This window comes from Pristiophorus japonicus, chromosome 17 (assembly GCF_044704955.1).
Source record: "Pristiophorus japonicus isolate sPriJap1 chromosome 17, sPriJap1.hap1, whole genome shotgun sequence".
Taxonomy (NCBI): domain Eukaryota; kingdom Metazoa; phylum Chordata; class Chondrichthyes; family Pristiophoridae; genus Pristiophorus; species Pristiophorus japonicus.
This window is the reverse complement of record NC_091993.1, coordinates 117,665,252-117,689,963: the sequence shown is the minus strand read 5'-3', so window position 1 is coordinate 117,689,963 and position 24,712 is coordinate 117,665,252. Positions and strand designations below refer to the sequence as shown.

Here is a 24,712-nt window from a genome sequence, read left to right as displayed (position 1 = left end):
GTAGGATTTGTAACGTCAGTGGACACTTGGCCAGGATGTGCAAAAAGGCTGTAGCGAGGCTAATCTGCGAGACAGAGGAACCAGACGAGGGGTCTGCAATGCAGGATGATGCCTGGGGAAAAGCCATGGATGCTGAAATTCAGCAGGTTCATGTGGCTGATGTCCACAGCTCGTACACTAAAATGCCACCCATGATGATGAAAGTTTTATTGAATGGCATCCCGGTGCGCATGGAGCTGGATACGGGAGCTAGCCAGTCACTTATGAGCGCCCAACAATTTGAGAGGCTATGGCCACGCAGAGCTAGCAGTCCCAAACTGGAACGCATTGACACGCAGCTACGGACGTACACCAAAGAGATCATCCCAGTGTTAGGCAGTGAAAACTTGGTGGTAACACATAATGGATCACAGAACCGGCTGCCACTCTGGATCGCCCCGTGCTCTTGGGGAGGAGTTGGCGAGCCGAGATGAATTGGAAATGGGGGGATGTGCACGCCATTTCATCTGCAGAGCGAAGTTCATGCTCACAGGTCCTACAAAAATTCGGGTCACTGTTTCAACCTGATGTCGGAACGTTCAAGAGCACCAAAGTAGTGATACGCATCACTCCGGATGCCAGACCAGTGCACCACAAAGCCAGAGCGGTGCCGTATGTGATGCTTGAGAAAATTGAAAGTGAATTGGACAGGCTGCTCAGAGAGGGCATAATCTCGGCCGTTGAATTCAGCGACTGGGCAAGTCCCTTCTAAAGTCAAGTCCTTGGTCTCTATGAACTTCCTGTCCTTAAAGCAGATGGCTCGGTCAGAATTTGTGGCGACTACAAAGCCACCATCAACCGAGTGTTGCTGCAAGACCAATACCCGCTCCCGAGAGCGGAGGACCTTTTTGCCACGCTGGCAGGTGGCAAGCTGTTCATGAAGCTGGACCTCACTTCGGCCTACATGACTCAGGAACTGGCTAAAGAATCCAAGCTTCTGATCACCATCACGACGCACAAGGGATTATTTATCTACAACAGGTGTCCATTTGGCATTCGTTCGGCGGCAGCTATCTTTCAGAGAAACATGGAAAGCTTGCTCAAATCCATTCCTGGAACAATCGTATTCCAAGACGACATCCTTATAACGGGTCGAGACACCAAGGAACACACCCACAACCTGGAGGAGGTGCTACGCTGACTAGACCGGGTAGGCTTGCGGCTGAAAAAGGCCAAGTGTGTGTTTTTGGCCCCAGAGGTCAAGTTTTTGGGCAGGAGGGTTGCCGCAGACGAGACCCGGCCCACTGAATCAAAAACGGAGGCGATCCGCCGGGCGCCCAGGCCTGGCAACACGTCGGAGTTGCGATCATTACTGGGACTTTTGAACTATTTCGGGAACTTTCCGCCGAACTTAAGCGCATTGTTGGAGCTGTTACACATGCTCCTGCGTAAAGGTTGTGAATGGCTTTGGGGGAACTGTCAAGAACGGGCTTTCAATAAGGCGAGGAACCTGCTGTGTTCTAACAAACTGTTGACGTTGTATGACCCCTGTTTAAAAAAAACTGGTTTTAAAGTGGGATGCATCATCCTACGGGGTTGGGTGTGTGTTGCAGCAGGGTAATGATGACGGCCGACTCCAACCGGTGGCTTATGCCTCCAGGTCACTCTCCCAGGCAGAGCGTGGATACGGCATGGTCAAAAAGGAAGCACTCGCTTGTGTTTACGATGTGAAAAAGATGCACCAGTACCTTTTCGGTAGACGGTTCGAGCTAGAAACGGATCACAAGCCGTTAGCCTTGCTGTCGGACAACAGGGATGTTATCAATGCCAATGGGTCAGCTCGCATACAGCGATGGGCTCTCACGCTGGCTGCGTATGACTACACCATACGGCACCGGCCAGGCACCGAAAATTGCACTGATGCGCTCAGCAGGCTCCCACTGGCCACCACTGAGGGGGCATTGGAGCAAAGCGCTGAGATGGTCATGGCCGTTGAGGCTTTTGACACCGCAGGCTCCCCCATCACAGCCCGCCAGATCAAACTCTGGACCGACAGAGACCCCCTCCTATCAATGATAAAGAAATGTGTTCTGACTGGGGATTGGGCGCCCGCACACGGGGCGTACCCCGAGGAGGTCAGACCGTTTCAGAGACGGACGGATGAGCTCTCTATCCAAGCCGACTGCCTGCTATGGGGCAGCTGGGTAGTCATGCCCCAGAAAGGAAGGGAAGCGTTCATCAGGGAACTCCACAGCGAGCACCCTGGCATCGTGTTAATGAAGGCCATTGCCCGGTCACATGTATGGTGGCCGGGGATTGACTCAGACCTGGAACACTGGGTTTGCAGTTGCACGACGTGTGCCCAGCTGGGCAATGCCCCAGGGAGGCCCCACTCAGCCCGTGCCTCTGGCCCACCAGGCCATGGTCATGTATTCACATAGACTATGCGGGCCTGTTCATGGGGAGAATGTTCCTGATCGTTGTCGATGCATATTCAAAATGGATCGAGTGCATCATATTAAACTCATGCACGACATCCATCACCGTGGAGAGTCTGCGTACGGTTTTCGCGACCCACGGCTTGTCGGACATCCTGGTCAGCAACAATGGCCCGTGTTTCACCAGCCATGAATTCCAGGAGTTTATGTCGGGCAACGGTATCAAACATGTCCGGACAGCGCCATTCAAGCCGGCTTCCAATGGCCAGGTGGAACATGCGGTCCAAGTCATAAAACAGGGCATGCTACGCATCCAAGGACCCTCCCTTCAGTACCGCCTATCACGCCTCCTGCTGGCCTACAGGTCCCGCCCGCACTCGCTCACGGGAGTCCCGCCAGCGGAACTCCTCATGAAATGCATGCTTAAAACGCAGCTGTCCCTCATTCACCCAGCCCTGGCAGACATTGTTGAGGGCAATCGCCAGTCCCAAACCGAGTTCCATGATCGAAACTCAAGGGGGAGGTGTATAGAAATGGATGACCCGATATTTGTTCTTAACCATGCTTTGGGACCTAAGTGGCTTGAGGGCACAGTAATTGGCAAAGAAGGGAATAGGGTCATAGTGGTCAGACTAAACAATGGGCAGATATGCCGCAAACACTTGGACCAAGTAAAGAAAAGGTTCAGCATAGACACGGAGGAACCTGAAGAAGAGCATGAGATGTCACCCACACCACTGCCAGTGGACAAGCAACAAGGACAGTCCACAGCATGCACAGTCCCTGTGGCCAGCCCGGACAGGCCGGAATCACCTCCGGTGACAGAGACGCATGCCGGCTCAGCCACCAGAGTTCCAACTGCGGTGCTCCAAGAGAGAGTGTCGACCACCTGAAAAACTTAACCTTTGACACAAAAAGACGTAAAGGGGGAGGTGATGTCATATATGTAACCTTCATGTAACAGTAACCTTCATGTAACAGTAACCTTCATGTAACTGTAACCTTCATGCAACTCCTGTACACTGAACTTATATCCTAGAAATGCACACCCTGACCACAGGGGGTGAACTTGTGGGAGACACTCCTCACCTGGGTTTCCAGGTAGAAAAGGGGAGGTCCCACCCAGGGTCAGCACTCCTTGGTCCTGGAGAATAAAGGTTAAGGTCACGTAGTGACTGTGTCTGCAGTACATGCCTCGTGTGAGTTTGTAGTAAGGTGCAGGGACACCACATCTTTCTTTCAGATTTACTGGGGTGAAGCTGGTATGGGTTCCGTTCTTGTGTAAAGTTGGATACAACCAACTCATCCTTTCCTTGGGTTTCATGTTGTTTGATGTTTGTACCTTGTTGATATGAATGCTGAGACACTGTTATCAGTGTCCTGGGGTTGCAGTGTCAGTGGAAAATAAGACAGCTAACAGTGGTGGCGTCTGCTGTCAGCATATTTACATCTCCCAGCACTTAGAGCAGTCAGAGAGCTTCCCTCTGTGACTGTCACGTAATGAGAGTCAGTTGTGATTGTATCACAGCAGTATCTGAGCTTGAAGAAACAGTTGGTTAATGGGATTTATATTACAGGTTAGACTGAAGTCTGGATTTTCCGATTGGCTTCACTTTAATGCCAGACCAATAGGTTACCTAGAAAACTGAGCCATAGAGTCACTGCACTCACATTTGTTTGCTCCTGAAATACATATGGGAGAATGTTTATCAGAAGTCGACATATCATGTCACACGCACATACAAGACCAACTGCCTAGAATCTACACCTAAGGGGCAAAGTTTCAGGATAAGGGGTCGGCCATTTCCTACTGAAATGAGGAGGAATTTCTTCACTCGGAGGGTTGTGAATCTTTGGAATTCTCTTCCCCAGAGGGCTGTGGATGCTGAATCGTTGAGGCTGAGATTGAAAGATTTTTGAACTGTAGGGGAATTGGGGGATATGGAGAATGGGCGGAAAAGTGGAGTTGGGGTTGAAGATCTTATTGAATGGGCAGAGTAGGCTTGAGGGGCCATACGGCCTACTCTTGTTCCTAATTCTTATATTCTGATATTCTCAGCAGTGGGACAGCCTACACCCAATCTGCACAGGTGTTGGTCCCACTGCCAAATTTGTGGGGCCTATTTTTTAGGTGCCCAGGATGATGCCTAAAACATGCATTAGGCCCCTTGACATGTAAATCAGGGGCTGAACGCCTGTTAAAGGGCCGATTTGACAAATTGGTCACCACGTGAGCGGGACAGGCTTCAGGCCTGTTCGCTCAGAATACTTCAGCACCCTCCGTGGCTACATCGCAAAAATAAGTTTTTCAACTTTTTTTTAGAAAACACTTGCCTATGGAACAAGAAGAAGCAGGAGTGCCTCCCCCAGATTCTACAGGAGTTCCAATCAGACTCCCGCCTCTGTGGCCCGCTCGATCCCCAGACTCATTTCAACAGCAACTTGCATATATATAGCGCCCTTAACAACAACAACTTGTATTTATATAGCACCTTTAATGTAGTGAAACGTCCCGAGTCACTTCACAGGAGTATTATGAGATTTTTAAAAATTGACACCGAGCTGCAGAAGTAGAAATTAGCGCAGGTGACTAAAAGCTTGGTCAAAGGCATATGTTTTAAGGAGCGTCTTGAAGGAGGAAAGATAGGCGGAGAGGTTTAGGCAGGGAGTTCCAGAGCGCGGGGCCCAGGCAACAGAAGGCATGGCCGCCAATGGTTGAGCGATTATAATCAGGGATGCTCACGAGGGCAGAATTAGAGGAGCGCAGGCATCTCGGGGGGTGGGGGGGGGTGGTGGCTAGAGGAGATTACAGAGCTAGGGAGTGGCGACGCCACAGAGGGATTTGACCAGAAGCCAATGTAGGTCGGCGAGCACAGGGTTGATGGGTGAGCGGGACTTGGTGCGAGTTAGGACACAGGCAGCCGAGTTTTAGATCACCTCTAGTTTACGTAGGGTAGAATGTGAGAGACCAACCAGGAGTGCGTTGGAATAGTGCAGTCTCGAGGTAACAAAGAAAATAAGAACATAAGAAATAGGAGCAGGAGAAGGCCATATGTCCCCATGAACCTGCTCCGTCATTTAATACGATCATGGCTGATCCTTTCATGGACTCGGGTCCACTTCCCTGCCCGCTCCCCATAATCCCTTATCGGTTAAGAAACTATCTAACTCTGTCTTAAATTTATTCAATGACCCCGTTTCCACAGCTGTCTGAGGCAGTGAATTGCACAGGTTTACAACCCTCTGAGAGATGAAATTCCTCCTCATCTCAGTTTTATATGGGCAACCTTGGTGTCATATTTGACCCTGAAATGAGATTTTGATGACACATCCGCTGCATAACTAAGACGGTCTATTTCCACCTCGGTAACATCCGCCCTTGCCTCAGCTCATCTGCTGCTGAAGCCCGCATCCATGTCTGGGGGCCATGGTGCATGAAACACAAAAGGATAGTATGCAGGTACAGCAAGTGATCAGGAAGGCCAATGGAATCTTGGCTTTTATTGCAAAGGGGATGGAGTATAAAAGCAGGTAAGTCTTGCTACAGTTGTACAGGGTTTTGGTGAGGCCACACCTGGAATACTGCGTACAATTTTGGCTTCCATATTTAAGAAATATTCTAAGATTATGCCCCCTAGTTCTAGTCTCCCCTATGAGTGGAAACATCCTCTCTGCATCCACCCATCAGGCCCCCTCATAATCTTATACGTTTCGATAAGATCACCTCTAATTCTTCTGAATTCCAGTGAGTAGAAGCCCAACCTACTCAACCTTTCTTCATAAGTCAACCCCTTCATCTCCGGAATCAACCTCGTGAACCTTCTCTGAACTGCCTCCAAAGCAAGTATATCGTTTCTTAAATATGGAAACCAAAACTATTGCAGTATTCCAGGTATGGCCTCACCAACACCCTGTATGACTGTAGCAAGACTTACCTGCTTTTATACTCCATCCCCTTTGCAATAAAGGCCAAGATTCCTTTGGTCTTCCTGATCACTTGCTGTATCTGCATACTATCCTTTTGTGTTTCATGCACCATGATCCCCAAGCATGGATGAGGGCTTCAGCAGCAGATGAGCTGAGGCAAGGGCAGAGACGGGCGATGTTACCGAGGTGGAAATAGACAGTCTTAGTTATGCTGCGGATATATGGTCGAAAGCTCATTTCAGGGTCAAATATGATACCAAGGTTGCGAGCAATCTGGTTCAGCCTCAGGCAGAAGTTGGGGAGAGGGATGGAGTCAGTGGCTAGGGAACGGAGTTTGTGGCAGGGACCGAGAACAATGGCATCGGTCTTCCCAATATTCAACTAGAGAAAATGTCTGCTCATCCAGAACTGGATATCGGACAAGCAGTCTGACAATATAGAGACCGTGGAGGGGTCGAGAGAAGTTCGTAGTAAAATCTCTCAAGGCACTTCACACGAGCATAATCAGACAAAATTTCAGATAAAGGAGGGGACATTAAAACAGGTGGGCGATAGGTTTTAAGGAGAGTCTTCAAGGAGGAGAGAGTGGCAGAGAGATTTAGAGGCAATTCCAGAGCTTAGGGCCGAGACAGCTGAAGGCACGGCTGTCAACGGTGGCGCGAAGGAAGTTGGGGATGGAGAAAAGGCCAGAATTGGGGCAACGCAGCGTTCTCATAGGGTGTAGGGCTGCAGGAGGTTACAGAGATAAGGAGGGTCGAGAACTTGGAGGGATATCTACCCCGATGTGTCTGAAAACAACCCCAAATATAGTGCCAAATGAAAATGCTGAGAGAGTTTTATAACATTGTTGCTGCGTGGAGTAACTAATTGGGTGATTTGTGATACCCTGTACTATGTTCATATGAATAGGTGTTGTGAGTTAATATAGTAAACGGAAAGAGAAAAGTAATGACAGTGCACATTAAAAATGCTTAGTCTTTAATCTAATAGCCCCCTCTGTTGATTGTTGTGAGTATTGCAGCCAGAAAACATTAAATCAGATTCCGGAACATAAAATATGATTTAAGACCAGTTTCCTAAATTCTGATTCACTGAGATAATCAAGAATCATGAAAGCAGCCCTAAGCTATTGTGGAATAGTCTAAAGCACCTTTACTTATCTGTATGCTATTCTTTATATGAGTGTGGCAAGTTACCATGGCTGACGACATATTTTAAGTCATAAAATTACAAAGATTGGTGTTACAATCCTTTTAAATCTGTGTAAGTGGCAGAATTTGTATGGAATATTTATAAAGTAGTAAACATTTTCTTCTATTTTGATCCTTCTGTTGGCAGTTTTCCAAAGTGCAAGAGATATGACAGTTGTAAAATTATGATGAGACATGGGGTGAATTAAAAAAATTTTTTATTGCAAGGCCAGCATTTATTGTCCATCCCTTATTGCCCTTGAGAAGGTGGTGGTGAGCTGCCTTCTTGAACCACTGCAGTCCGTGTTTTTTTTAAAATTTCAAAATATACTTTATTCATATAAAAATTTGTACAGTACATTCAAAAGCAGTTCAGTACATTTAGCTGCGGACAGCAATCCCATACACTACATTTGGGTGCTGACGGCAGTTCCGTTCGATACATTTCCTTGCTTTTCATTTCAAGTACAATTCGGTACAATACGGGATACATTGTAGTACATTCAACAAATTACATTACATGTGTCACTATACAGTACACGGAATGGGTGACGGTACATTTACATTTTTTCTTTTCAATGTGCATTACAAAACAGACCTTGCATTATACATGGCACTACATAGGTGCTTACAGATCATGGTGCTCCATGTACACAAAAAAGAAGTTACAAGTACGGCCCGAGGGGAGTTTTGTACTGATTCCTGCCCCTGGGTTTACCGTGGCAGAAGGGCTTTAAACTGTGGCCCTTCCCCACCGTGCCTTTGCGGCGACTGCACCAATTTTAAGCGCGTCCCTCAGCACGTAATCCTGGATCTTGGATTGCGCCAGTCTGCAACACGCAGACGTGGACATCTCCTTGCTCTGGAAGACCAGCAAGTTTCGGCAAGACCAAAGAGCGTCTTTGACCGAGTTGATGGCCCTCCAGCAGCAGGTGATGTCTGTCTCGGTTTGTGTCCCTGGAACAGTCCGTAGAGCACAGAGTCCTGTGTTACGGAGCTGCTCGGGATGAACCTCGACAGCAACCACTGCATCTCTTTCCAAACCTGCCTTGTGAAGGGGCAATCCTGAAGGAGATGGGTGACAGTCTCGTCCGCCCCGCAGCCGACTCGGGGGCACCGTGCCGTGTTGCTGAGACGTCGGCTGTGCATGAATGCTCTGACGGGTAAGGCCCTCCTCACCGCCAACCAAGCTACATCTTGGTGCTTGTGTGAAAGCTCTGGCAATGAAATGTTCTGCCAAATGAGTTTGACAGTCCACTCAGGGAACCACCCGACAGGGTCCACCCTCTCCTTCTTTCGTAGGGCGTCCAGGACGTTATGTGCTGACCCACTGTTTTATGGCCTTGTGGTCAAAGGGGTTTTTTATGAAAAACTTTTCCATGAAGGACAGGTGGACAGGCATGGTCCAGCTGGTGGGGGCGTTTCGCGGCAGCGTGGCCAGACCCATCCTTCGCAACACCGGGGACAGGTAGAACCTCAGCACATAGTGACACTTGGTGTTTGCGAACCGGGGGTCTGTGCACAGCTTGATGCAGCCGCACACAAAGGTGGCCATCAGGATGAGGGCCACGTTCGGAACATCCTTTCCTCCACTGTCCAGAGATTTGTACATTGTGTCTCTGCGGACACGGTCCATTTTGGACCTCCAGACAAAGTGGAAGACGGCCCGGGTGACTGCCGCGGCACAGGAGCGAGAGATGGGCCAGACCTGTGCCACGTGCAGCAACCCCGAGAGCACCTCACTCCTGATGACCAGGTTCTTTCCTGCCATGGAGAGGAAGCGCAGCTTCCACCATCCCAGTTTTTGTTTCACTTTGGCGATACGCTCTTCCCAGTTTTTGGCGCATGACCCGTACGCTCCGAACCATATTCCCAACACCTTCAGGTAATCTGGCTTAACGGTGAAGGGAATAAAGGATCGGTCGGCCCAGTTGCCAAAGAACATGGCCCCGCTTTTGCTGCGATTGACCTTTGCTCCCGAGGCCAGTTCAAACTGGTCGCAGATTGTCAGCAATCTGCGGACCGACTGCGGATCCGAGCAAAAGATGGCCACGTCGTCCACGTACAGGGAGGTCTTGACCTGAGCACCTCCGCTGCCTGGGATCGTCACCCCTCTAATGCCCGCATCCTTCCTGATGGACCCGGCAAAGGGCTCGATACAACACACAAACAAGACAGACGAGAGAGGATAGCCTTGCCTGACTCCAGATCTGATCGGAAAGCTTTCAGTTTCCCACCCGTTGATTAGAACTGCGCTACAGATGTCTCTGTAGATACCAATTGCGGATACCCTCCCCAAACCCCATTTTGGAGAGCACTTCCATCAGGTACGTGTGCGATATCCTGTCAAAGGCTTTCTCCTGGTCTAAGCTGATTAAGCAGGTGTCCACCCCCCTGTCCCGCACATAGGCGATCGTATCCCTGAGTAGCGCGACGCTATCAGAGATCTTCCTGCCGGGAACAGCGCAGGTCTGGTCCGGGTGAATCACCAGCTCAAGAGCAGACTTGACCCTTTGGCGATGACCTTTGACAGGATCTTGTAGTCCACATTGAGCAGCGAAATGGGCCGCCAGTTTTTGATTTCCTCCCTCTCCCCCTTCTGCTTGTAGATGAGGGTGATGATGCCTTTCCTCATTGGCTGGCAGTATGCCAGAATCAGAAGCATACCCTCGTACACTTCCAGCAGGTCTGGGCCCATCCAGTCCCACAGAGCCGAATACAACTCGACCGGTAAGCCGTCGCTTCCGGGAGTTTTACTCGTCGCAAGGGACAGGACGGCCTTTGTCATCTCGTCACCGCTGCAGTCCGTGTGGTGAAAGTACTCCCACAGTGCTGTTAGGGAGGGAGTTCCAGGATTTTGACCCAGCGACGATGAAGGAACGACCGATATATTTCCAAGTCAGGATGGTGTGTGACTTGGAGGGGAACATGGAGGTGGTGGTGTTCCCATCCCCTGCTGCCCTTGTCCTTCTCGGTGGACGAGGTCGCAAGTTTGGGAGGTGCTGCCGAAGAAGCCTTGACGAGTTGCTGCAGTGGATCTTGTAGATGGTACACATTGCAGCCACGGTGCACTGGTGGTGGAGGGAGTGGATGTTTAAAGTGGTGGATGGGGTGCCAATCAAGCGGACTGCTTTGTCCTGGATGGTGTCGAGCTTTTTGAGTGTTCTTGGAGTTGCACTCATCCAGGCAAGTGGAGAGTATTCCATCACACTCCTGACTTGCGCCTTGTAGATGGTGGAAAGGCTTTGTGAAGTCGGGAGGTGAGACACTTGCCACAGAATACCCAGCCTCTGACCTGCTATTGTTGCCAGAGTATTTATGTGGCTGGTCCAGTTAAGTTTCTAGTCAATGGTGACTACCAGGATGTTGATGGTAGGGGATTCAGAGATGGTAATTCCGTTGAATATCAAGGGGTGGTGGTTAGGTTCTCACTTTTGGCACTGCCCGACCTGTGAGGAACACCAGAGGCAGGTCGGGGCCTTAAAAAGAGCGTGGAGGCAGGCCGCTACAAGGTATAGCGCGTGCTACTGGGAAGTGGACGAGTGAATTTGACGTCAGCCAAATCCAGGTTGCTGATTGGAGCACGGACTGGCACAAGCAGGAGTGGCGAGGTCGGGGTGAAGAAGCGGCGAGAGTTCGTAGAGCAATGTGATCGGGGCCCAGGAGAGGCGTGAGTTTGGGGCCCAGAAGAGGCAAGGGCCCTGGGGCAGCACGGGCCAGCTCACACTGCAATATGTGTGCACACTAGGTCCGTGCAGCAGAGCTGGTCTCCAGTCGTCTTGTTTAAATCCTGCCACTGGACCAAGACCTAGCTCTGTCAAGCCCGTGTGGTGGCTGGTATGCAACGGCCACCACATGTTAAAAAAATCTACACACAGGCATCTTCCACCCTTCAAGATGTAATTCTGGACCTGGAATATTAGGTCCTTCGTTGAAACACCTGTGAACACATCCCTATTTGACGTGGAAGCAAGTCATTCCTCGGTTTGAGGGACTGCCTATGATGATGATGATGTTGGAGATGGTCATTGCCTGGCACTTGTTTGGCGCGAATGTCACTTGCCACTTATCAGCCCAAGCCTGAATGTCGTCCAGTCTTGCTGCATGTGGGCATGGACTGCTCTATTATCTTGAGGAGTTGCGAATGGACTGAACACTGTGCAATCATCAGCGAACATCCCCACTTCTGACCTTATGGAGGGAAGGTCATTGATGAAGCAGCTGAAGATGGTTGGGCTGAGGAATTCCTGCAGCAATGTCCTGGGGCTATGATGATTGACCTCCAACCACCACAACCATCTTCCTTTGTGTTAGTTATGACTCCAGCCAGTGGAGAATTTTCCCCCTGATTTCCATTGACTTCAGTTTTACTGGAGCTCCTTGATGCCACACTCGGTCAAATGATGCCTTGATGTCAAGGGCAGTCACTCTCACCTCACCTCTGGAATTCAGCTCTTTTGTCCATGTTTGGACCAAGGCTATAATGAGGTCTGGAGCCGAGTGGTCCTGGTGAAACCAAACTGGGCATCGGTGAGCAGGTTATTGGTGAATAAATGCCTCTTGATAGCACTGTTGATGATACCTTCCACCACTTTGCTGATTGAGCATATCAGCTTTTCTCTGACCAATTTCCTCCTCTTTCCCTCTTGGTCCTAGGGAGAGTCTCAGGAAAGTTCCATGGAATATGTGACAGCTTCATCCACATCAGCAACCATCTCTCAAAACACTAGTGTCCCAGGAGACATTTGTGTCTCTTCAACAGATGCACAGACTACAACCCTTGAGTCACTGAGGGAAAAGAGTGATGTCTTTTGGGTTCCAGAACCTTGGGGCTAGGATCTGGGACAGTGTCTCTCCGAGCTTCTAGGATGTAATGGGAATGATTTGCTCAGTCCTTCCACTGATGAGTGGCCAGATGGAATCTGGGTCCAGTTACTCGTGGCATGTTTGCTATCAAACAAAATTTGACACTGAGCTACATAAGGAGATACTAGGACAGGTGACAAAATGCTTGGTCGAAGAGGTAGGTTTTAAGAAGCGTCTTAATGGAGGAGAGAAAGGTAGAGAAGCGGGGAAGGTTTAGGGATGGAATTCCAGAGTTTAGGGCCTAGGCAGCTGAAGGCACGGCTGCCAATGGAGGCACAATTAAAATCGGGGATGCACAAGAGGCCAGAATTAAAGGAGCGCAGAAATCTCAAAGGGTTGTAGGGCTGGAGGGCCTTCCGAGAGAGGTGGGCGCCAGAGGGACTGGAGTGCATCATCACCCCCGGCAACCAAATTTTAATTTGAACCACGTAATGTCCAAAGTTTAACTTGTTTAAGTTTGTTGGTTTTAGTGCCCCCCCCCCTTTAATCAGGGGGGCACTTGATTTAATGATTTATTGTTTAACAGGTGCAACTAAAATAGTTGTAGGGCTGGAGGAGGTTACAGAGCTCGGGAGCGGTGACACCATGGACGGATTTGAAAACACCGATGAGAATTTTACAATCGAGACGTTGCCAGACCGGGAGCCATTGTAGTTCAGTGAGCACGGGGGTGATGGGTGAGTGGGACTTGGTGCGAGTTAGGACACGGGCAGCAGAGTTTTGGCTGAGCTCAAATTTACGGAAAGTGCCAGGTGGGAGCCACCAGAATAGTGAGGTGCTCTGCCACTCTGTCGATTGCCCACTCATGCGATTGCGCAGCTATAATCCTGCTTCTAGAGCCTCTCCAACTCCTGGAACAGTGCTTTCCCCCTGTTAAACTGCTGCAGGCTCACACTCACAATATGTAAATGATGGTGAAGGCAGGAACTCAGCCTTGTTCTGCACTTGAGTGGCTGCTATTCTCAACAGGCCTACATCCTGCCACTTCCAACACTTCAAACGGAAATCAACCCCCAACCAGTTTAGCAAGACAGCGACAAGTTAGCAGAGAATACAACAGCTCTGCTCTGCGCTAAGACTATAGCTTAAGTTAAGTAAATTTTTACTTTGGTCTGCTGGGTATCCGATATGTTGTTAACAATTGTTTCTTGTGGTGAGAGAAGTTCATAAGCTGATCACATGACGGGTGGGGGGAAAAAAGCACTGGTCTGAAACACTGTAGGCAAACAATCTTCTGTTCCTTCCTCGAAGAAAATGCAGCATTTTCTGATTTTTCTCATCTGTTCTTTGCCAGATAAGTAAGATTTCAAGTTGGGTTAAACCAATAATCAAAACTTCAGTGAACCATCGGGGAAAAAAAATAATATGTGTGTAATAATCTTTTACTGTCAATGTAGTCAATTGAAACAACTGTAAGCAGAAAATACCAAGTTTCACAGCAACATTTGGAGTTATTGAAATCCAAATAACCTGTTAGCTTCCAGTTTCTTCAGGCCAAGGTAATATATGACCAAGTTACTATTCTAGGCTATGTTTAGAATTTCCGCCTAGTTGCGGCTTAAGAAGTAGGAACAGGAGTGGGCCATACGGCCCTTCGAGCCTGCTCCGCCATTCAATAAGCTCATGGCTGATCTGATCATGGACTCAGCTCCACTTCCCCGCCCACTCCCCATAACCCCATATCCCCATATCGATTAAGGAACCGTCTATTTCTGTCTTAAATTTATTCAATGTCCCAGCTTCCACAGCTCTCTGAGGCAGCGAATTCCACAGATTCACAATCCTCAGAGAAGAAATTTCTCCTCATCTCTGTTTTAAATGGCGGCCCCTTATTCTAAGATCGTGCCCTCTAGTTTGAGTCACCCCCATCAGTGGAAACAGCCTCTCTGCATCCACCCTGCCAAGCCCCCTAATAATCTTATATGTCTCGATAAGATCACCTCTCATTCTTCTGAATTCCAATGAGTAGAGGCCCAACCTACTCAACCTTTCCTCATAAGTCAACCCCCTCATCTCTGGAATCAACCTAGTGAACCTTCTCTGAACTGCCTCCAAAGCAAGTATATCCTTTCGTAAATATGGAAACCAAAACTGCACGCAGTATTCCAGGTGTGGCCTCACCAATACCTTATAAAGCTGTAGTAAGACTTCCCAGCTTTTATACTCCATCCCCTTTGCAATAAAGGCCAAGATACCATTGGCTTTCCTGATCACTTGCTGTACCTGCATACTATCCTTTTGTGTTTCATGCACAAGTACCCCAGGTCCCGCTGTACTGCGGCACTTTGCAATCTTCTCCATTTAAATAATAACTTGCTCTTTGATTTTTTTTCTGCCAAAGTGCATGACCTCACACTTTCCAATATTATAATCCATCTGCCAAATTTTTGCCCACTTACTTAGCCTGTGTATGTCCTTTTGCAGATTTTTTGTCCTCCTCACTATTCACTATACTTCCAAGTTTTGTGTTATCTGCAAATTTTGAAATTGTGCCCTGTATATCCACGTCCAAGTCATTAATATATATCACGAAAAGCGGTGGTCCTAGAACCGACCCCTGGGGAACACCACTGTATACCTTCAGTCTGAAAAATAACCGTTCACCACTACTCCCTGCTTCCTGTCACTGAGCCAATTTTGTATCCAGGCTGCCACTGTCCCTTTTATTCCATGGGCTTTAATTTTGCTGGCAAACCTATTATGTGGCATTTTGTCGAACGCCTTTTAGAAATCCATATACACTACGTCAACCGCATTACCCTCATCAACCCTCTCTGTTGCCTCATCAAAAAACTCGATCAAGTTGATTAAACATGATTTGCCTTTAACGAATTCGTGCTGGCTTTCCTTAATTAATCCACACCTATCCAAGTGACTGTTAATTTTGTCCCTGATTACTGTTTCCAAAAGCTTCCCCAAGTGAGCTGACCACTCAAGATTTTCCGTGGTTAGCTTGTCGGAATAATTGTTCATAGCTGCCTGTGCAGCTGTCTTGTGTAGCGTGCCAACATCATGGGGATTTATGGAAATCGCGACAGCAGATCAAACTTAACAGGATGTATGCACTTAAAGATAAGTGGCTGCCTTTGGGAACAGATATCGCTAGATCTGTTTTGCTGCCTGTTTTCAAGTGTGCTACTAGGATGGCCAATGGAGGAAAATCAGAAGATGAGGCCTAAGGTGGGAGCCTCATCCTGAAAATGCACACGTCCATTTACCTCAGGTCTGCTGGGGGCATCAATGGACACCGACCGCATCCTCACCCTGCCGCATTCTAACGAGGGTAGGTGGCTTAAGGGGAGAAATTGGGCTACTTTGTGCCTCCCGTAACGGGGTGCAAATATGTTTGTGACCGGGCGCGGCACTGTTAGCGACTCACACCATATTGGACGGACGTTTAGCTACGGCGTTGCACCCCGATCTCCTGCGCCCGGACATTGTGACTTCATCACTGTGCACTCTGGCTCCGACATTGGCTTTCGCCCCCTACAGCCGCGCCGGGCGATAACAGTCCCAGCTTCAGGGGATGTGTATCGAGGGCGAAAATTAAAGGGGAGATGGCCGATACTGAAAAAAAACCTCACCTTTTCGTTGCGGTTTCTTCATGGGGTCGTGGCCACTCTGCTTGAGTGTGGCAGCCCTTCTCCCCGGTGGTCCAGGTAGGTGCCTACTTCTTTTGCAGAGTCGGCAGCGTGGACCCTTCCCTTTAATTTGGCCCTTCCCTTTAATTGAGGGAAGAGCCTCTCGGACGCGGCAGCGCTATGTGGCCAAGTGCGTAACGCTGCTAAGATGTCTGCCCCGTTACCGCCCCAGGAAGGAAGTGGAGCACTTAGCACTGGGGGCGGTAACTCGAATTTATCGAGAGCGGCAAGACTTCTGCGCTAATGTCTCGCGCCTCCCGAGTGTTACCGCCCCCCAAATGGGGCGATACCGAATTTCTAGGCCTAAGTCTCCTGCAGGGCCCCATTTTTCTCCCCTATTCCCTAATGATTTTTGAAGCTGGTTGTGATGGGCCAGAGGTGCTCAATAACCAAAGATCACAGGGTCTGGAGCAATCTGAAAGCATGACTATTTAGAAAAGGGTTTACAGTTTTTTTTATATTTAAGTTTTTAGAGATTTTTTTTTAGGTGTAACTAGATATATAAGCATTTGTAAAGTATTTCTAAAGGTTTTTAAAGTTGTGTTTTGACTTTTTTGTAGGTTTTTTCTTGGACAAATGGTCTTTGGATACCAATGCTTTCTCCCTAGGCCTTCCCCATTTCTCTGCTTTGAGGAGGAAGATGAGGCGGATCAGGAGGTCCACCACAGATATGCCAGGACAAACAGGCGCATTAAACAATTCTCGTTCCTACCTGCTGGAACCAATGCCTCCATGTCTCCATGTCTGCAACTTCACTGTGACCCCGCTCAGCAATGACACACAGTGTGCCTCCCTCATGAAGCAATAACTAACGTGTGTTAGCTGCCGGACAGCCAGGAACACAGCATAAGGGAGGCCTTCAACTAAGATCTGAGCCCACTGCCAGGTAAGTCCAGCCAAAACACTCCACCCATAAGCAAGTAACTCAACTCAGTCACCTGTTTATATTTAGCTCTCCTCCACAGCTCCAAGGCTCTCTTTTGGAAATCATGCTGCTATGCCTTTGTGCAGGCATTCCTCTATCTTGCCTCAAATCATTCCACAGATATCCCATTAGTGACGACATTATCCCACTTGCACTGTATTAGATTACAGTGCCTGCTATTTTGTGCCCTTTCAAGCCCATCCTCCTATTTCATCGACAGTGGCAGGAGGTTCTGAGGTGTTTGGCTGATGATTCTGACGGGATTGAACAGGTTAGATGCAGGAAGAATGTTTCCGATGTTGGGGAAGTCCAGAACCAGGGGTCATAGTCTAAGGATAAGGGGTAAGCCATTTAGGACCGAGATGAGGTTCACTCAGAGAATTGTGAACCTGTGGCATTCTCTACCACAGAAAGTTGTTGAGGCCATTTTGTTAGATATATTCAAAAGGGAGTTAGATGTGGCCCTTACGGCTAAAGGGATCAAGGGGTATGGAGAGAAAGCAGGAATGGGGTACTAAAATGGCATGATCAGCCATGATCATATTGAATGGTGGTGCAGGCTCGAAGGGCTGGATGGCCTACTCCTGCACCTATTTTCTATGTATCTATGATTGGCAGCAGGTAACTGAGGTGGTACTTTCCTGTCTTTGGTTGTGGGCATTTCCTCTTTAAGAAAGTGGAGAGAATGAAGGCACTCTGTGTCCCAACATATGGAAGGTAGCCCAGGCGTTCCTTAATGGGGTGAGAACACGTGATGGCAGTGCAGTGAGGGTAAGATAGTTGCAACTGTTAGAGGGTTTCAACTTTGATTTAAACACTGGTTAGAAGGGAGGAAACACAGTAAAAGCTAAAGACAGAGTTGTTTGAAGTGGTGTCCCACAAGGTTCTTTTCCAAGATCGCTTCTGTTCACTGTGTACATCAATGATTTGACATAAGGCGACAGAGAGTGGTGTCTGGGTTTTCAGATGATTCTAAAATCGGAAGCATAGTAAATCATTCTGAGGATCAAAGGAAGGTACAAGCAGATTTTGTCCTACAAATTGCGGTCGGAGGTGTACCTCTGGAGTGCGCCTATGACCCATCAAAAGAATTACGAAAGTACCCGCTGGTGGCCAGGCTGTGAAAACCTGCAGCCTCAGGCCTCAAGGCGGAGGGCAGCTTAATGGCCCTGGATCCCAGGGACGCAGGCAGTGCGAATGCGTTCTTGGGATCACGTGGGCCTGGTCCACCAATTGATAAACAGAATTCCATTTCAATCATTTACAAAGGGAATCCGCTAATGAGATGCAATGAAATCCCAAAATACAATTAACAGAATTGGAATTTTATTCATAATTACCTTAATTCCACCAACCTCACTAAAAATTAAATTTTTTAATAATTTTATACATCATTAAAACTGTAATCTGGGCTAATATTTGCATAAACACGTTTAATACAGTGTATGTGCATAATTTAGGATATTAAACTGTTTAATTTAAGCCTTGGATATCCCCATAATGCTGATGTAAACAGGCCCTGCATCTGCTTGCATCAACCGTAAGTCTTCCATGCGCAATGGCTGGCCAGTCGTTGGGCAAATAGTCCAACTCTGTGCCAGCAATTGCTTTTTCTCAGAGTACGCCATCATACACATTGCAATTTCAGGGCCATTGATAAAATGGTAGGGTTCGTCCCGGTAGCAATCCCAATGTCATATGCTCAAGCGACGTTGCAGCTTCGAACAGCCTTTGAAAGCGAGGCTATGATTTAGCAAAGCATTGTGGGAACGTAAAAGGGCAATGCATTCTGAAGTGATAAAAATAAAAATGATGTAAAAATAGGCCTTTACAGCTCAACTGCCTTCTGAAAAAAAATTAACAATAAAAGATTTCCCAAATGGGAGCCTTCAGCTCTTAAAGCTGAATTGTCTTCCGCAACTAAAAAAATGGGGAAAGTGCTTCAGCAATAACGCAAATGGCTTTGGAAGCCTTCTGTAACAGTTGACAGCATTTCTACCGACTCCTGAGATATCTGCCACTCATTCCTGGAAGGTATGTCAATGTTGAGAGCTGTGGTAACTGTGATTTTCCCTAACAGCACAGTTTAAATGTTGACTGCTTCCTCGGGTCTTTTAGGAGCACGTCATGTAGATCAATTAAGTAGTCTTTGCTCAGCTTTAGCCTCTCCTCTTTAAGATTTAAAAAACTACATCCAGCTCAGTAATGCTCCTCCCCTGTACACCTCGCCACTGTTTCTTTCATCTGCATCATCTGGTGTCCAATAAATGGACCAGCACCCATGATGCCTGCCTGTAAAAAGCCCTGTAATATTGTAATTCTTCTTCTCCCACTTGCACACAAAACCCTTCATTTATTAATTGACACCTCCTGCCATTGTACATTGATGGGTTTCTGTCACACATCCACCCTGAGAATAGCAACACATTTATTTGCAGTTTCAAACCACAATGACCATCGCGAGCTGCAGCAAACTTGAAAACACATTTTATTAAGAACCCTTAAACTCTTTGAACCCTTAAAGTATTAGAAGAGTAAATGGAATTGTGCTAAAACTGAATTTGTGTTCATTTCGGATAGAACAATCACTCGCAGCATTCTCCGCACAGCAAAAATGTCTTACCCGTTGTTTCCAGTGGGAACATTCAGGCCTCTGAACACAATCTGTTGTGTTTGCACTCTTAACAAAACTAATGGGATAGAACTCTCATTGCAGCAACAGTGGCTTGAGAAGCAAGTTCATTTATTGTTGTTGCCTCAATAACAGCAATTAGTTGCATTTATATAGTGCCTTCAACATAGTAAAACATCTCAAGGTACCGAGCCAAAGAAGAAGACGACACTAAGACAGGTGACCAAATGTTTGGTCAAAGACAGTGGCGTGTTTTGGTGTGGGATTTCTGGGGTTTAGGACCTAGACAGCTGAAGACGCTTTGGACATATGACAAGAATGTGAATTCAGGAGAACCCAACTGATGTCGACAATATAGCTGCTAGAATAGTGCCAAGGATGAGGGACTTCAGTGATGTGGAGAGACTAGAAATGCTGAGGTTGTTCTCCTTCGAGCAGAGACGGTTAAGGGGAGATTCAATAGAGGTGTTCAAAATCATGGTGATCCACTGGCAGGAGGTCAGTAATCAGAGGACACAGATTTAATCAATAAAAATTATTATTATTATTTAAGATAATTGACAAAAGAATCAGGGGAAGTTGAGACTTATTTTTAAGCCGTGAATTGTTATGATCTGGAACGCGCTGTCTGAAAGGGTGGTGGAAGCAGATTCAACAGTACCTTTCAAAAGGGAATTGGATAGATACTTGAAAAGAAAAAATTTGCAAGGCGATGGGGAAAGAGTGGGGGAGTGGACTAATTGGCTAACTTCAAAACAGCCAGCATAGGCACGATAGGCTGAATTGCCTCCCTCTGTGCTCCATTATTCTCTGACATACATTATAGACATAGAAACATAGAAAATAGGTGCAGGAGTAGGCCATTCGGCCCTTCTAGCCTGCACCGCCATTCAATGATTTAATGGCTGAACATGCAACTTCAGTACCCCATTCCTGCTTTCTCGCCATACCTCTTGATCCCCCTAGTAGTAAGGACTTCATCTAACTCCTTTTTGAATATATTTGGTGAATTGGCCTCAACAACTTTCTGTGCTAGAGAATTCCACAGGTTCACCACTCTCTGGGTGAAGAAGTTTCTCCTCATCTCGGTCCTAAATGGCTTACCCTTTATCCTTAGACTGTGACCCCTGGTTCTGGACTTTCCCAACATTGGGAACATTCTTCCTGCATCTAACCTGTCTAAACCCGTCAGAATTTTAAACGTTTCTATGAGGTCCCCTCTCATTCTTCTGAACTCCAGTGAATACAATCCCAGTTGATCCAGTCTTTCTTGATATGTCAGTCCCGCCATCCCGGGACTCAGTCTGGTGAACCTTCGCTGCACTCCCTCTATAGCAAGAATGTCCTTCCTCAAGTTAGGAGACCAAAACTGTACACAATACTCCAGGTGTGGCCTCACCAAGGCCCTGTACAACTGTAGCAACACCTCCCTGCCCCTGTACTCAAATCCCCTCGCTGTGATCGCCAACATGCCATTTGCTTTGTTAACCGCCTGCTGTACCTGCTTGCCAACCTTCAATGACTGATGTACCATGACACCCAGGTCTCGTTGCACCTCCCCTTTTCCTAATCTGTCACCATTCAGATAATAGTCTGTCTCTCTGTTTTTACCACCAAAGTGGATAACCTCACATTTATCCACATTATACTTCATCTGCCATGCATTTGCCCACTCACCTCACCTATCCAAGTCACTCTGCAGCCTCATAGCATCCTCCTCGCAGCTCACATGCCACCCAACTTAGTGTCATCCGCAAATTTGGAGATACTACATTTAATCCCCTCGTCTAAATCATTAATGTACAGTGTAAACAGCTGGGGCTCCAGCACAGAACCTTGCGGTACCCCACTAGTCACTGCCTGCCATTCTCAAAAGTATCCATTTACTCCTACTCTTTGCTTCCTGTCTGACAACCAGTTCTCAATCCATGTCAGCACACTACCCCCAATCCCATGTGCTTTAACTTTGCACATTAATCTCTTGTGTGGGACCTTGTCGAAAGCCTTCTGAAAGTCCAAATATACCACATCAACTGGTTCTCCCTTGTCCACTCTACTGGAAACAACCTCAAAAAATTCCAGAAGATTTGTCAAGCATGATTTCCCTTTCACAAATCCATGCTGACTTGGACCTATCATGTCACCTCTTTCCAAATGCGCTGCTATGACATCCTTAATAATTGATTCCATCATTTTACCCACTACTGAGGTCAGGCTGACCGGTCTATAATTCCCTGTTGTCTGTCTCCCTCCTTTTTTAAAAAGTGGGGTTACATTGGCTACCCTCCACTCGATAGGAACTGATCCAGAGTCAATGGAATGTTGGAAAATGACTGTCAATGCATCCGCTATTTCCAAGGCCACCGCCTTAAGTACTCTGGGATGCAGTCCATCAGGCCCTGGGGATTTATCGGCCTTCAATCCCATCAATTTCCCCAACACAGTTTCCCGACTAATAAGGATTTCCCTCAGTTCCTCCTCCTTACTAGACCCTCTGACCCCTTTTATTTCCGGAAGGTTGTTTGTGTCCTCCTTAGTGAATACCGAACCAAAGTACTTGTTCAATTGGTCTGCCATTTCTTTGTTCCCCGTTATGACTTCCCCTGATTCTGACTGCAGGGGACCTACGTTTGTCTTTACTAACATTTTTCTCTTTACATATCTGTAGAAACATTTGCAATCCGTCTTAATGTTCCCTGCAAGCTTCTTCTCGTACTCCATTTTCCCTGCCCTAATCAAACCCTTTGTCCTCCTCTGCTGAGTTCTAAATTTCTCCCAGTCCCCGGGTTCGCTGCTATTTCTGGCCAATTTGTATGCCACTTCCTTGGCTTTAATACTATCCCTGATTTCCCTTAATAGCCACGGTTGAGCCACCTTCCCTTTTTTATTTTTACGCCAGACAGGAATGTACAGTTGTTGTAGTTCATCCATGCGGTCTCTAAATGTCTGCCATTGCCCATCCACAGTCAACCCCTTAAATATCATTCGCCAATCTATCCTAGCCAATTCACGCCTCATACCTTCAAAGTTACCCTTCTTTAAGTTCTGGACAGGCAGATAGATATGTGTTAATGGCAGCAGTAAGATAAACACTTACGGCTGGTATTTCGGGTGGTTTGCGACCGGGTTTTCATCATGTTCTGACCCTCCGCGGCGAAAACCCGGTCGCTATCCTTGGTTCCATTTTTGCGGCGGCCGGGGAGAGCTGCGCCGTGGTGGAACGACTCGGATTGCATTACTGTCCGAGTTTCGGCACTCACCTGACCCATACGCCATGCCCAGAAGACTGCCAGGTAAAACCTAGCGGTGCAGTCCTGCCGGCAGCGGTAAGTTGAAAAACTTGAAAAAAGGTAAGTTAAAGTTTTTATTTTTTAATTTTTTTGCAGCGATTTGTTAGGTAAGGGTCTTGGTAATGTTTTTTGAATGTTTCTAAATTAAAAAAATTTCCCTCCCACCCCAAAGCCTATCTCGCAGCGCTCCCGGCCCTGCACTAAAGTTGGCGAGGATCGCGTTTTTGCGCCCCGAATAAGAGTGCAATGCCTCCCTTTGTGCTGCACCCCGGCACAGACCCCAAGTGCCGAAAGTTCGGCCTTAAATCGGTAATGCAGCAAAAATGGTAATTTTCATGTATCTCTTACGTTTTCGCCCAAACTCGGAGAAACCGAAAAATCCAGCCCTTACACATTCCTATAGGCATCTGTAGACTTAAACTATTAAACTAATAATGAGACTGGCTCAGATCATGTGCATCTCCCAAGAATTGAGCACATAAACTAGGCTTCAGTGCAATAATGAAGGAGATCTGCATTGTTGGAAATGCTGTATCCTTTGTATCAGACATTAAACTGAGATCCTGTCTGTTCAGGTGGAGGCTAAATATTCTGTGCAAGCACTTGAAAAAGAGTAGCAAAGTCGAGTCTCCTGCTGTCTTATTATTGTACAATCATAGAATGGCGCAATTCAGTTCATCGTGTCTGCAAGGTTTACTTCACTTGACGCTGTACTCATGATTTAATTAAAAATTCGATTCTGAGATGTGGGCATCGCTGACAGGGCCCGCATTTGTTGCTCATCCCTAATTGCCCTTGAGAAGGTGGCGGTGAACCGCCTTCTTGAACCGCTGCAGTCTGCGTAGTGAAACGGTTTGTTGCAATTGAGTGGCTTGCCAGGCCATCAGAGGGCAGTTAAGAATCAAATTTGCGGAACACCTCCATTCAGTCCGTAAGCGTAACTCTGTCGCCTGTCACTTTAATTCCCTGCTCCACTCCCACTCCGACATCTCCGTCCTCGGCCTCCTACACTGTTCCAATGAAACTCAACGCAAGCTTGAGGAACAGTACCTCATCTTTTGTTTAGGCACTTTACAGCCTTCTGGACTCAACATCGAGTTCAACAATTTCTGAGCATAGCTACTGCCAATCTTTGGCTCCCTTTCATCCTGCTTCCCCGCCCCCCCAGAGCATGATTCTTTTTTTTCTTTTTGTCTCTAATGGCAGTCGGTCATTATCCTGCCATTCACACACTATCTTGACTAATATTTTTCTAACCATTTGAATTTGGCCCATCGTCCCTTTTGTCTCTCAAATCTCTCCTGTCTTCCACCCTATCACAGACCTTCCCTTTTGTTCTTTCTTTCCCTCCCCCTTTCAGTGCTTGTTAAGAATGTGTTCTTTCCAAACACTCTCCAGTTCTGACGAAGGGTCATCGACCTGAAACGTTAACTCTGCTTCCTCTCCACAGATGCTGCCAGACCCGCTGAGATTTCCAGCATTTTTTGTTTTTATTCCAGATTCCGGCACCCGCAGTATTTTGCTTTTGGATAACGTTTTCTATTCTGATTTAAGAAAGAAAGAACTTGCATTTATGTAACACTGCTTGTGTTCTTAATCTTCATTCTCTTCTGTCTAACTCTGAGAGGGGAACACTGAATTAAATCTCTCTAACGTAAATAAATGGATAAAAAAAAAAGATTGGAGCATTCCATCTGTAAGAAGACACTTGCTGAAAGCCCAGCAGGTAGAGAGAGACTTATTCTGTGCCATGGGGGAGAAGGACTAACTGATAGGAGTGACATGGGACACAGTGGAAAATATTGAGAATGAAAAACAAAAAAT

General features: G+C 47.3%; 1 long non-coding RNA gene across 1 annotated transcript in view; it reads left to right on the top strand.

Annotated features, from left to right (window-relative positions):
• The window catches only part of LOC139228051 (uncharacterized), a 73,730-nt gene that overhangs the window by 30,620 nt on the left and 18,398 nt on the right, over positions 1 to 24,712 (top strand). The window contains exon 2 of the long non-coding RNA XR_011587493.1: positions 16,602 to 16,927. This is a non-coding gene — a long non-coding RNA (uncharacterized lncRNA). The remainder of the gene's footprint in view (positions 1 to 16,601; positions 16,928 to 24,712) is intronic.